This window comes from Chamaea fasciata, unplaced genomic scaffold (assembly GCF_029207755.1).
Source record: "Chamaea fasciata isolate MVZ Bird 193981 ecotype frontalis unplaced genomic scaffold, bChaFas1.0.hap1 SCAF_23, whole genome shotgun sequence".
Lineage (NCBI taxonomy): Eukaryota > Metazoa > Chordata > Aves > Passeriformes > Sylviidae > Chamaea > Chamaea fasciata.
In genome coordinates, this window is record NW_027094108.1 from 7,116,337 (window position 1) to 7,129,395 (window position 13,059).

The 13,059-nt window shown below is 48.1% G+C and overlaps 1 long non-coding RNA gene across 1 annotated transcript; it reads right to left on the reverse strand.

Annotated features, from left to right (window-relative positions):
- Positions 1-4,789: 4,789 nt before the first annotated feature.
- LOC136300434 (uncharacterized) lies at positions 4,790-10,142 on the reverse strand. The gene is made up of 3 exons (XR_010723689.1): positions 8,820-10,142; positions 7,829-7,949; positions 4,790-7,587 (listed from the first exon to the last, which is right to left on the reverse strand). It is a non-coding gene; the product is annotated as an uncharacterized lncRNA (long non-coding RNA).
- Between the last annotated feature and the right edge of the window lie 2,917 nt (positions 10,143-13,059).

The window sequence follows — 13,059 nt, forward strand, 5'->3', positions numbered from 1 at the left end:
TCTGCCCCCCTCCCCTTCCCTTTTCCCTTCCCTTGCCCGCGCCTCGCGCAGCGCCACACGGGGGCCCCCGCGCAGGCGCACTGCGCCCCGGGGCGCGCGCCGCGGGGCCGCCGGGGGGCGGGGAGAGAGCGCGCACCGCCCCGCGCGGGGGGGAGGGCGGGAGGAGTGCGCGTGCGCGGGGCGGGCGGGGGCAGTGGGGGTGTGAGAAACGGGGGGACGAGAGAATCGGGGTTGTGAGAAAAGTACTGGGGGGCTGTGAGAACTGGGACGGGCGGTGTGAGAAACGGGGGGATGAGAGAATCGGGGTTGTGAGAAATGTACTGGGGGGCCGGGAGAACTGGGACGGGCAGTGTGGGAAACGGGGGGATGAGAGAATCGGGGTTGTGAGAAATGTACTGGGGGGCCGGGAGAACTGGGACGGGCAGTGTGGGAAACGGGGGGATGAGAGAATCGGGGTTGTGAGAAAAGTACTGGGGGGCTGTGAGAACTGGGACGGGCGGTGTGAGAAACGGGGGGATGAGAGAATCGGGGTTGTGAGAAAAGTACTGGGGGGCTGTGAGAACTGGGACGGGCGGTGTGAGAAACGGGGGGATGAGAGAATCGGGGTTGTGAGAAAAGTACTGGGGGGCTGTGAGAACTGGGACGGGCGGTGTGAGAAACGGGGGGATGAGAGAATCGGGGTTGTGAGAAAAGTACTGGGGGGCTGTGAGAACTGGGACGGGCAGTGTGAGAAACGGGGGGATGAGAGAATCGGGGTTGTGAGAAAAGTACTGGGGGGCTGTGAGAACTGGGACGGGCAGTGTGAGAAACGGGAGGATGAGAGAATTAGGATTGTGAGACAGTGGGAGACACACACAATGGGGGTTGTGAGACAACGGGGGCTCTGAGTCTTACTGGGAGGCTTTGAGGATCGTTACAGGGGCTTTGAAAATTGTAATAGGGGCTGTGAGAGTTGTGATGGGGGCCTGTGACATAACAGGGCTGTGAGAGGTGTAACAGGCTCTGCAAGAATTGTAAGGGGCTGTGAGAAATGTAGGGGGGGGCTCTGAGAGTCGTGATGGGGCTGGGAGCCTCACAATGCTGGCCTGGGGGAGCTGTAATGGGGAGCTGTGAGAGACAGAATGAGTCCTTGCACTGCAAGGACAAGGTCCCGCCGGCACAGCTTAAAGGGGCTTCACCCAGCCAGGAGCCCCTGCTGACTCCCAAACCTACACCTCCCCCAAATCCCGTAAGAATTCAAAAATCCTAGGGCACAAACTACCTTCATTTCCAGGTGATCACACACCCAGCCAGTGGCCACTGGGCAGACAAGTCAAAAATTCATTGAGGTGATGGCAGCGAGGGTCCCATGCTGCCTGTGGCTCTGGTGTCTGTAATGGCTGCAAAGGTCAGAGCAACAGGAACCGCAAGCGGGGCTGCAAGGGGATCACCAAACCGCCTTGGCCGCTCCAAATGCTTCCCTCTGCCAAGACAGGGACGATGTGTCACCCTGAGACGCTTCCTCCACCGAAGCAGGGTGGTCGTGTTGTCCTGAGGCACTTCGTCCAACAGAACAGAGACCACGCTGGCATAAAAACCACACATGAGAAATTCCCACTGCGGGAAGGATTCACCTCCTGCTCCCCCACGGGGGTTGGCAGAGCTCGTTAATTAACATGGGGTGCAGAAATTGCCCGTTGCCATTATCACCCATTTCTAGTAGCCTAACACGTCACACCCCAGCTCTGCAACATAGAACTAGATATTTTTTAACCCACAAGATCTTCTTTTCCACCAAAACATGCCGCTGCACTGATAAAACACCTATTTCTGTGTCCCAAACAGAAAATGCCCAACCACATCACTCTGTGTGACTTGGAGCAGCTTGAGGTCAGGATAAAACACATACCCACAGCCACAAGTGTTGGTGTTTAAAGCCTTCACAACTTTTATCACAGAGCACACCCATATTTCAGTATTTTCCATGGCTAAAGTCTCCTGATGACATTTTGATATTGATCAAACCCATGTTTTATTTGTCAGAGCTGCCTCTTGCCTCCCAGTCCCGCCAGACACCATAACCTTCCGGCAACAAGTCCTCCTCGCTACTGGTCAAAGTCACCGAGCTGTAGTAGCTTAACAAACATGCAAATCTGATTTAATCAGATCTCTGACGTATGCACGTGGACTCGATCTGTGGTGGCTCCATGCCTTATCCCCAACTCCAGCAGATGCAAGCCCATCCTTTGGCAGGCCCATACCTCAGTTTTCCCAGTGATGATGGGCAGTGCCAAACTGGGATCTACTGATTAATTAGAAAACGCAACAACTCCTTGCACACAAACCATGTATTATTTAAAATGTGTGATGGAGCCACGTGTGCACAAGAAAATGTGCTGCCAACATGTTTCACCAGTGCTTCCAGTGTGGAACTGAGCTCAGCTTTCCATTTTACCTGGTGGGAAGCCCAAGGAGCAGTTTATACATGTCTCTACCTTTAATGGGCTCTCCATCTCAGAGGAGGAAAACCCAAACCAAAAAATCAAACAACTTTTCCATGACAATTTTTTCCTCTCTGATGGAGTGCACTTGCTGCAACTGCAATTCCAACTGTTCTTCCTCCCTACTGGAGTGGCATCTCCAAGGGACACGAGGAAACCACACTAGCTCCCAGGTCCTTCCAGGGAATCTCACATGGAGTCACTGCTGTCACCTGGCCGTCTTACAGGACATGCAGGGGCTGGGAGCTGTCACAAACAAAGCCATCTACTCTATTGACAGGAGAAGGTTGAGACAAGTGCCAGGAGGGTTCCATTTACACAACAGCCAGCTGGAAGAGGAGCACAAAGCTTGGCTGGTGACGCAAAACAAAGCTCTGGACCATGGTGATACTCTTCAATTGCTTTCCAGTGAAACTGTTCCTAGTTGCAACCGCACCAGCAATGCTGCTGTAACCAGATCCCCCCAGCTCAGTGAAAGATTGTAAAGAACACAGACCCAGGCTGGAGACCAGAGCAGCTACAACCCTTCTCTCAGCAGGCCATAGGGGCTGTGATGAAGGACCAACACCATCCTTGTGCAGAACAGACACATGTTTGTGCCAGCCCAGTGTCCTGCCACGAGCGGACAGCATGATGAGCACCCAGGGGCAAGACATGGATGCACTGTCCTGTGTGCTGCCCTTCCCAGGGGCCAGAGAGCTGAGGACAAGGGGACTTGAGCTGGTTTCCATGACCCGATGGCCCTCGGCCATCGGGATACACACTGCAAGGAACGAGTTAAATTACTCCTGGGAGGGTGTAGCTGAGAGCCCAGCTATCTCTGGACATTTCAGCCAACCCTGCAGTTAAAACATTTGGATGCTTCTTATCGGTGCTTAGAGAGGATTAAAGTGCCAGGCCATTTATTAGTGAGGGAGCAGGTTATAAACAAATCTCAGCTTGAACACCACGTTCATGTCAGGAAAAGCAGGGCAAGAACAGGACAGATCAAAAGAGAGCCATTAAAGGCGTGAGAAAATGGGGCTGCCATATAAGGAGCTAATAAAGTTAGCAGCTCTCCAGTTTGAAAGGAAAAAAAAAGGGCAGGAGAAATGGAAAACATCCTTGGGGTCCACACAGCAGTCTCTCTTCAAGGAGGAAAAACCAATAAATAGAAGTGGGCAGACACAATGCTTCAAAAGGCAGGTTTATCCATTTTGAACATGGCGCCTTCCTGAGCAGCAGAGCTGCCACACATCGCTGAGACTGCTCACCAAATATTTCAAAAAGCAAAGATTAGATACTGAACAAGGACAGCAACAGGGCTCTGTTTGCTCAGGTTATAACTTCCTACCATCAGGTCTGGCTCAGCAACATCTCCGTGTCATGCTGGGAAAGGGGGACATACACCTCTCCCTGGCTCCATCCACTGGGATTCAAAGGGATCTGAGCAGGAACACAAGGATTATCCCCATCACCAGTGCACAGCACGTTTCTTTGCTTTTTGTAAAAAAGCAGGTTTCCCAGCAAAGAGCACCAAGAAACACTCAGAGTGTTCCTTTGTTTGAGCCAGCCAGCTCCAGCCGCCATCTTGTCAGGGTAAAATGTATTTACTTTCCTTCCTTGCTCATTGATTGTATTTATCAAAAGAACATTATGACAGCTGCATATCAAATTCCCAGCTAGGCTTTTATCTCCTTTTTAAGCCAGCCTGAATTATTGGCCTAATTTTATAGCTTACCCATTCTCCTTTATGCTCATTTTCTCCAAGAAGGAATTGGTGCTGTTTGATATTTAGGCCCATTTGTTGCCAAGACAGAAGCTATCGGCTTAGGAGCTGAAAATACTTGGAGCACAGAGCCGGGTTCTGGAGCCTTAGCCAACATAAAGCACAGGATTTATATTAATAAAGCTCTTGATTTCAGTTCTTTTTGAGGAAGATCAAATCTTCCTGATGAGATGACCCTGTGCAGAGAACTCCATGTTTTCAAAATGCAGTATTTAGTAATTTATTTTCTGACGCTCTTCCCTGTGGTGTTCTTATCCACAGTGCCGGGCATGGGAGCTGCCATAAAATGCCACCATTTCAGCCAGTGGCTTAGCACTAGTCACATGCCACAGCCCAGTATCCAGGCGCCCCTGGACTTCAGTTTACATTGAACCCATCTTTACCTCTATATTAAGGCACATTTCTGTTTTTAAAATTCCTTCTACAAAGAACCAGAGGTTTCTTCAGCAGCAGAACCCAGTGTGTTGGTTGAGCCACACAACCAAAATCCACATGCCAAAATAAGACTGCAAAAGAATTTACTCTTGCTTATGGTGTGGTAGATATATTAGAAATAATACATTTCTTTTAGCCTGTTGTTGGGAAAAAATGGGAACATCACAGTGCCAGCTTCTGCTCTGCTTCACCTTGCCCCCAAACTCCTCTACAACCATGTGCCAGAGAGCTGTCCGCTCACCTCACAAGGGTTCTCCCCAAACACAGGGCTTTCATCACTAGACAGGACTATGGCCTTCCAGGCTGCAAAAGATTACATTTTAAGGGAAAACCAAAGAAAACAAACGTAAAAAAGACACTTCCATGTGATTTGATACCCAAACAGGACAACCACAAAGGATATAAATCCCCTACGACTGGTTAGATCACCGAATCCTGTACTTTGCCATTTTTAACACCTAATTGTTGTATTAACTCTACATCCAGATGTGATTTTTACCAGCGTGCAATGCCCAGGGGAGAAAAATCTCAGAAATTACACTGGAAATGTTACAGGACAAGGCTTTAGCACAAACCCCACAGTCCAAACCTGCAAACTACAGGCTGCTCTTCCCACATCCCACAGTGGATTGAGCAGCACACCCAGCACAAAATAAACACCAAGCCACCACCATCTGAGCTTTGGTTTCATCACACACCATTTTGATACCACAGCAACACGAGAGTGTTTAAATGAAGAGGAGTGACCCCATGTCTGTGGAGTTACCGCTCCTTCACTCCAGAGAAAGCATAAAGAGAAATATTTGTGCATCAACACCTGCTGCGCTCTAAAGCCCCTCCTCCAACACGGCATGGGTGAAGTTTCTTGTCTGCCTTTGGCTTTTTTTTTCACCTCTGCAGATCTCACAGGGCAGCTTTTTAACTCTTTGGGCTAAAAGCAAAGCTTGAAAGACCGTGGTTTTCTCCTGTACAGAGGAGGAGTGGAGCTTTGTATCGCTTTTTGGCACTGGAAATTCAGGTTTTGTTTAGCTTGGAAATATCACGGATGTAGCTTGAGTAACTCTTCAGGGTGGTAAAAGTTCAGCACTCACAAGGCAATTCTCAGTCATTTTTCCTAAACTGCCAAAGGAAAGTAATTTAGAAGCCCATAGGGCGTGCCAGCCTGAAAAATGTGGAATCATCCCAACAGGCAGCTTCTTGCTCCTCCGAACCTCCCTGCTGGCAAAGGCCTATGAAGAGTACAAGGTATATCTCAAAACCAACACAGCCCTAAAGAGGGAATAAAATCAAAATCCCTGTCCACACTGGCTTATTCCAAACAAGGCTTTAGGCACAGGAGCTACAGCCACTGTTCACACATCTACCACAAGAAGCAGGGTATGAAATCTGGCCAGGCCACCTCATCCCCACCCTGTGCTTAATTTTGGCCAAAAAGAAGGATAAAGTCATAGCTGTGCTAGAAATCCTTGCAGCAACCAGTCAGTGAAATAATTTCTATTAAGGGGCTTCTCCAGGGCTGGGTCAGCCAGTGGCAGCCATGGAATCCCAGTGCGATCTCCTCATTAAGGGTGGCTAACGACCCCCAGCACTCCCTGTGCACTAATGACTGCGGGAAGCTGTGCCTCCAAGTCATATGTGACCTGGCAGAGACCAGCACCAGGTGCTTTGTGTTACCTTTGCAACACAACAAAAGAAATGACACCCAGTAAGGAAGCGGTGTTTCCCTTCTTCACAGAGAGTGAGCAGGACTTTGAGGAATGGAGTAATAAACCAGCTGCATCTCACAGGAGTAAGTTCACAGAGAAAAAAAAAATGTAATTCAAGAGGACCCTGATCTTCATCACCACCACTTAGGATGTTCAATGCTCCCTCTGACCTCCACTGCCTTTGTCTGGGCAAAATTAGGAGGAATAGACTATCCCACATAGGTCTGTAGGCTTGGAGGGAAAGAGGCCCCACAGTTTTGCTCCCTGGAGGCACCCGCTCTCCCCACCCCTTTTGTGTGTATTTTTTTAACGTGCCACACATCAGCACAATGCTGACAAGGGCTTTGTATGTTTTCTGCCTATGCAGCAGTTCAAGACACACAACTCTGGATTTTTTGAAGGGGAAAGGGGGAGGGAGCTGCCCTTTGCTGTACTGTTTAATTGCACCACTTGCTCTTCTGCATGACTACAGGGAAGGGAAAAAGAACCAAGGTTTAAAAACAGAACCATTTTTCGTTGCCAAAAGGGTCAAACGCAGTCTTCTCACAAGATACAGTGGAGCTCAGAGTAAAGCCTAGCAGAGACAAGACAAAAATTATAAATCACCAGGGTTTCTTCTCTGGAGTTGGATGTCACCCCAGAAAACAGCTCATCCATCCTCACTTGCTGCTGTTACAATCTCCACGTTTGCACACCTGCCAATGCAGATTCCAGCACTGAAAAAAAAAAAGGAGGGAAGGGTCTGGAAAGCTGGACTGTCAGTTTTTCCACCTGCCAGGAGCAGCTCAACGAAGCCTGGGTGGCTGAGCTCCAAGGAGCAGCGAGCAGAGCACATTACCAGCCTTCTGGAGTTCCCATCTCACACGCACATGCGTGATATGGACAGCGCTGGCAAACAGCTTCCTTCAAAAATAAGGATGACTAATCCACAGCAGTGCCGCTTTATTTATTTATTTTAAAGCCCACAAGGCAGAGCTTTTTCCAGAAGCATCAGGCTTTTTGAACCAGCAAGCAGTGGGAAGGGGAAGCTCTGGGATCCACTCGTGCTCTGCAGACAGAAGTAACCACTGCGGGTTTGTGCGGCCTGTGTGTGACACACGCAGATGTGGCTGGAGCTTTGTCCCTTATGCTTCTGGCAAGGCCAGATCACACTGCCTGGGTGACTCCTGGATCCCTGTGAGGTCTGTAGGGATCTGCCCTGGAGAGGGGTTACATAAACAATACATTGTTTCTCTTGGAAACAAACAAAAAACCTCAAATAAACAAAAATAAACAAAAAAAAAAAAAGGAAAAAAAAAAAGAAAAAGAAAAAAAAAAAAAAAAACAAGGAAAAAAATAAGGCATGAAAGAGCTTTAAGCCACAACTGCAGCATCCCGCCAGGTGAGGGGATGTGCTGGAAAAAAACAGGGTGCAGGGACTTGGGATCAAAGTAGAGCACCTGAATCGCTCGGTGGGCCCAGTCCCCTCAGCAAGGTCACTCTGGCTCACAGGGACACGCATTAGTGCTCCAGTGCAAAGCTGTGGTGGAACCGCAGTGGAGGCAGCGCTGCAAGAGGTCACTTAGGGACCGCAAAAAGGGAATGGATTAAAAATAAATAAATAAATAAAATCCATAAACAGATGTTTACTGACATGCAGCAAATCCACAGCTTGGCTCTGGAAAGCTGCATGGCTGGAGGGAGAACAGCCCAGTTCCCAGGACGCAGCAAATATTCTGCATCTACAGATTTAGGTTACAGCTTTTAGCCAGACCCACACCCCACCCGACCACCCATCCACCACCCCCCACCAAAAAACCACCAAACCAAATTTGTCATCTTTTTAAGAAAAAAATTGAGAAATTGAAATTGAGGTTTGCCACCAAGGTGATTTTGGGTGGTGGCAGCATTAAATACTTACCCACCTCACAGCCAAGGGCTGCACAATCTGAAATTTGTGAGTGTTTGCAAATGGTTTGGAAAGCTTTCCAAGGAAGGTGCTGTACGATTGTAAATTCTTCCCGTTATTAATAAAAGGGAGCTATTGTTCCAGCTCTAATCAAGCCTTGTCTCCAGCTGGGCAATTTTAAAACGCAATTCAAAACACACACAGGAAAAAAATAAAAGATCACGAGGAACCTCGGGGGAAAAAAAAAACAAAAAAAAAAACAACAGTGAAGGAGAAATGGGAGGGGGAAAGGAAAATAAAAAATAATACTCCTGCTATTTAAAATGAATTCCGAGCAAGAGCATGCTGGGGCGGGGGGGAATCCCCCCTCCCACCGCCTGGGAAAGGTCACTTATGCCATCGGTGCCATGGCCACGCCGGAGCAGGGCTGCGGCGCTGCCAGCCCTGCCTCATCCATCTCCATCAGCGACAGCTCTGCTTTCCATTTATTTAGAAAAAATTAAAAAAAAAAAAAACCCCAAACCCCTCCAAGTCGCAAATACCTCCCAGCGCTCTGTTTTCAAGGCTGGGTGAACGGAGCAAGGGGGAGCGGCTTGGAATGAGGCTCCCAGCCAGGGAGAGGTGGCGCATCCTCCGCATCCTCCTCCTCCTGCCCGGCGCTGCGGCAAAGGCGCCGCAGTGGGGGCTCCCCGCCCCCGTGGAAACTTCTGGAATGAGCAGCTAAGCTGGTGAGAGGAGAGAAACCTTTATACTCGCAGAGGGGAGAGGAAAAAAAAAAAAACAAACCCATGTAATAAATGGGAGAGGATTGCACAAGGCCGGGGAAAAATAAGAGATCTCTGTAAAAGTGAAGTCCCCGAGCAGCTCTGGAAGCCCCGGCTCGGGAGATGGTGCAGCCGCCTCGGCTCGAAACAAAACGCCCCAACAAAGCAGATATTAAAAAAAAAAAAAAAAAAGAAAGAAAGAAAAAAAAGAGAGAGACACAGAAAAATGGTGGTTTGTAGCGCGAGATGGTGGGATAAAGGAGCTGATCCCTCCTCCTGGATCTACAGCAAAGCCGGCCATTGCAGTTCCATTTATCCTTTTTTGTGCAATGAATTGTCTCATCCGGACTATTCAGTTGCATGTGCAGCTTCACTTACTGCGGTTTGGTTTTGTTGTGCTTTTTTTTTTCCTTTTTCTTTCTTTTTCATTGTTTCTTTTGGTTTTGTTTTTTTGTTTTTGGTTTTGGTTTTTTTTTTTCTGGGTGTATTTTTGTCCTCTTTTTCATTAAAAAATAATCCTTCCCAAATCTCCCAAGGAAAATCTACATCTCTGTGGAACAAATAAAACATTCAGGCACAAACTTCCATCATGGACTGTAAAAAAAGAGATGGGTTGGTTTTTGTTATTTTTTCTTCTTTCATTTTTATTTTTGATGGCTTTTTTTCTCCTGCTTTTAGGATACATTGTAGTAGGAAACCAATGGAGGAAAACAAAGGTAATATATATATATAATCAAAGAGATATATATGGGCCAAAGTTACAGTGATTATGTATAATTAAATTATAGTTTTTAGGTGTGTGAGCTTATTTTATATATTAAGTAGTCCCTTGGAAAAGGTAATATAAAAATATGAAATATATCATAACATTTTAATATTTATATGTAATAAATATATACACGTATTTCTGCATCTGTAGAAATAGAAGAACATCAATATGGGCCTAAATCTGCAATTCTATGGGGAAAAAAGCACTATTTTTAGGGACGTAGCTTTTAAGAAACAAGAGGCAATGTTATAGCCTGTAACAACACTGTGATGCAGGAAAAAAGGGTAAGGCAACATTAAAAGAATAGTTAAAACGGAAAAAAAAAAAAAAAGTAGTACCTTGGCTACAGTCTCCAACAACGAGCGTGTGGATGTTACGGGATTTGGGGTTTTTTTAATGGTATTATCACGTCTGATCACACCAATATGTGATTTTAATTAAGTGAATGGCGGGCGAGCTGTCATGGGGAGCAGGCGAGCAGCGATGGCTTCTTCTCATACCACTCCAGCTCAGATGATAAATCAATCCTCGGGCGTTTAGGATCTTTTTTTTTTTTTTTTCCCCTAAGTGCTTGTGGGGATTTTCCATGCAGTGAGGAGACCGGGAGATGGCAGCTTCAACCCCTGCGAAGGAGAAAAGCGGTGGAAAAGCAAAGAATTAGGCATAAAACGACCCACCTTGGGGGTGCGTGTGGTGATGATGAAAGGGAAGGGTGGGGGGCGTGTGGAAAGCGCAATTCTGGGTCAAAACCCCTCAGCTGTGAGGGGGGGAAAAAAATAACGTATTACGGGTAACGCTGGGGGAGCTGAGGTGAGGGAAGATGACCGGGGACTCCGCCACGGCCGAATGAAAACGCGCATTCATTTCTGGCCATTTTCACATCCTTTTGCAAAGGCGGCGAGGAGAAAAGGGCAGGAGGGAGAGGGGAATAAGAAGAAGGTCAGGTTTCACCCTCAGCGCTTCCGCCGCCCGCCCGGAGGGAATTCACAGAGGCTCAGAACCCCTCCGCCGTGCCCGAGGCTCTTCGGCCCCGCAGCCTCTCCCCGAGCGTCCTTCCCTGTGCTCTCCGCCCGCCGCCATTTTGTCGCCTCAGCGCCGCTCCCGCGGCCCCGCCGGGCGGCCATTTTGTGAGGCGAGCGCGGGGGGGGCAGCGCCTGAGGGGCCGGGAGGGCCGGCCCCTGCCGGCGCCGCCTTTTGTCCGCCCAAACCCTCTTCTTCCTTCTCATCCTCTTTTCTTCAGGAGTTTTTCCTCACGAAACACTTTGTCCTTAACGCCCTGTCTAGAGGCCGATCGCTTCAGGAAAAAAAAAAAAAACACAACAAAACCAAAAAAACCCCAACCCAACAGAGCACCAAACCAACTGCGATAAACCAAAAACCCGAACAAACCTCACAGGACGCAATCCAATAAATGAGATTAAAGCATATGCGCCAGCTTGGCTGTGAGGAAAAGTTTAACCTCGTGGAGAATTAAGGGATATATTATATATTTATTCCCCGCCCTTCTCCACGTTTTTCCCCTCTGTGATAAATCCCTGAGGTCAATAATCTATGTTGACAAAGGGGATAACCTCTTCGAAAAATATCCGTGTTTTTATTTCAATGAAACCCCTCCCTCACACTGCTTTACTGGACATACGAGCAAAATAAAGATACAACTTAAACCACTCGAAGCCAAATCTGGGTGAAAATTGGTAATTTTCAGGAAATAGGGCTGCAGGATGCTGTAATCACTGATATCACGAAGGAAATGCGGGATATGAAATAGCAAAACCCTGCTCGCAGGTGTGTGCTGTGCGTCTGCTTTCAGAAATAGGGTGGGCTGGGCTTTTTATCCTTTATTTTATAAAGAAGCCAGTATAGCACTCGCAGCCTGGTAACGCGCTTGCGCGCTCGCCTCATCCCTTTCCCCTCATGCAATCAAAATCAATGTGTTTTCAAACTACATTGTGGCAGTGGGTGGTTCAGTTTCATCAGGAAACTGGGGGGAAAGGAGAATATTAACACACGGCTCTTTTTTTTTTCTTCTTTTTTTTTTTCTTTTTTTTTTTTTTTTTAATATATATCCCACCTGTGCTGCATGAGCTGGAGAAATCCAAGCTTGGGCTGTTCCTGGTATAATCCCTGCTGGTTTTTGCCTCTCCCAGAATCAGCAGGATAAGACTGCTTTTCATTTAAGAAATATAATTTTTTTTAGGCTGTGTCGAAGGAAACTGCAGAAAATAGGTCTCAGTGCTCTGTGGGGAAGAACAACGCTGCAGGAAGCTGGCTAGGATGTGACTGCCCTTAACCTGGGATCCAAAGGCAAAACCCAGTTTTCCTGAAGCTCTATCTTATTTGAGAAAAACCATCACCAACACCCAGCCTTGGTCCCAGCACCTTTTCCAGCCCCTTTATCATCCCACTTTCCTTGCACCACACTACAGACCTTCCATTTTCCAAAGGAGCATGCAAAAAGGGTTTTTATTTCATGAAGCAACACTTTAGCCACTGATTTAAAACCACTACAGCTGTGCCTGGCAGCTCTTTCTTCAATTTAAAACCTCTTTTTAAAAAATCGGGCAGTCCTTTGAGTTGTAGAAAGATAACCTTTAGGCTTTTTTTATAGGACGCACCATTGTATTCCTGGGAACAAGCTGGCTTCACAGCAGAGCCAGAGATCAGATGCCTTGCTGGGAAAGCCCGAAGAAATTTTATACGCAGGCCACACCCAGCCTGAAGTGAGGAAATATTTGCATTTGCTGCTCCTTGGAAGGCAGCCAGGTCCTTCCCGCTCTCCTCGGCCTGCCAAGAGGGATTGCAAGAGCTGACAGGCGTATTGCAGCAGCCAAGGGAAGGGCTGGAGCCATTCGGAGGGCTGTGATCCTCTCTGCCCTTTGGCACTGCCACAGGGACAAGAGGAGGGACTTCGAGTGTGTTTTACACCTGGGTGGTCCGGGGAGGGGGCCTCCACAAGGCTTTGGAGCCCAGCCCCCCAAAATGTTATTCTTCAAGGCAGGATATGTGGTTGGTTTATTTTTGCAGACCTGGGTGCTTGCAGAAGTGCTCGTGACAGGCTGAGGAGCCCAAGGACAGGCTGGCCCTTGCAGCCCATCTGCATTTGCTCGGCAGCAGGACAGGATCCAGCTCCTGCAGCCTCATCCCTGCGGGATCTCCTGCGTGCGGCTCAAAATTCCTCGAGCTCCTCCCAAGGGAAAACACGGGGTTGTGCTTTTCAGGCAAAGAAATGCTCCCCACGCCTCAGCTCAT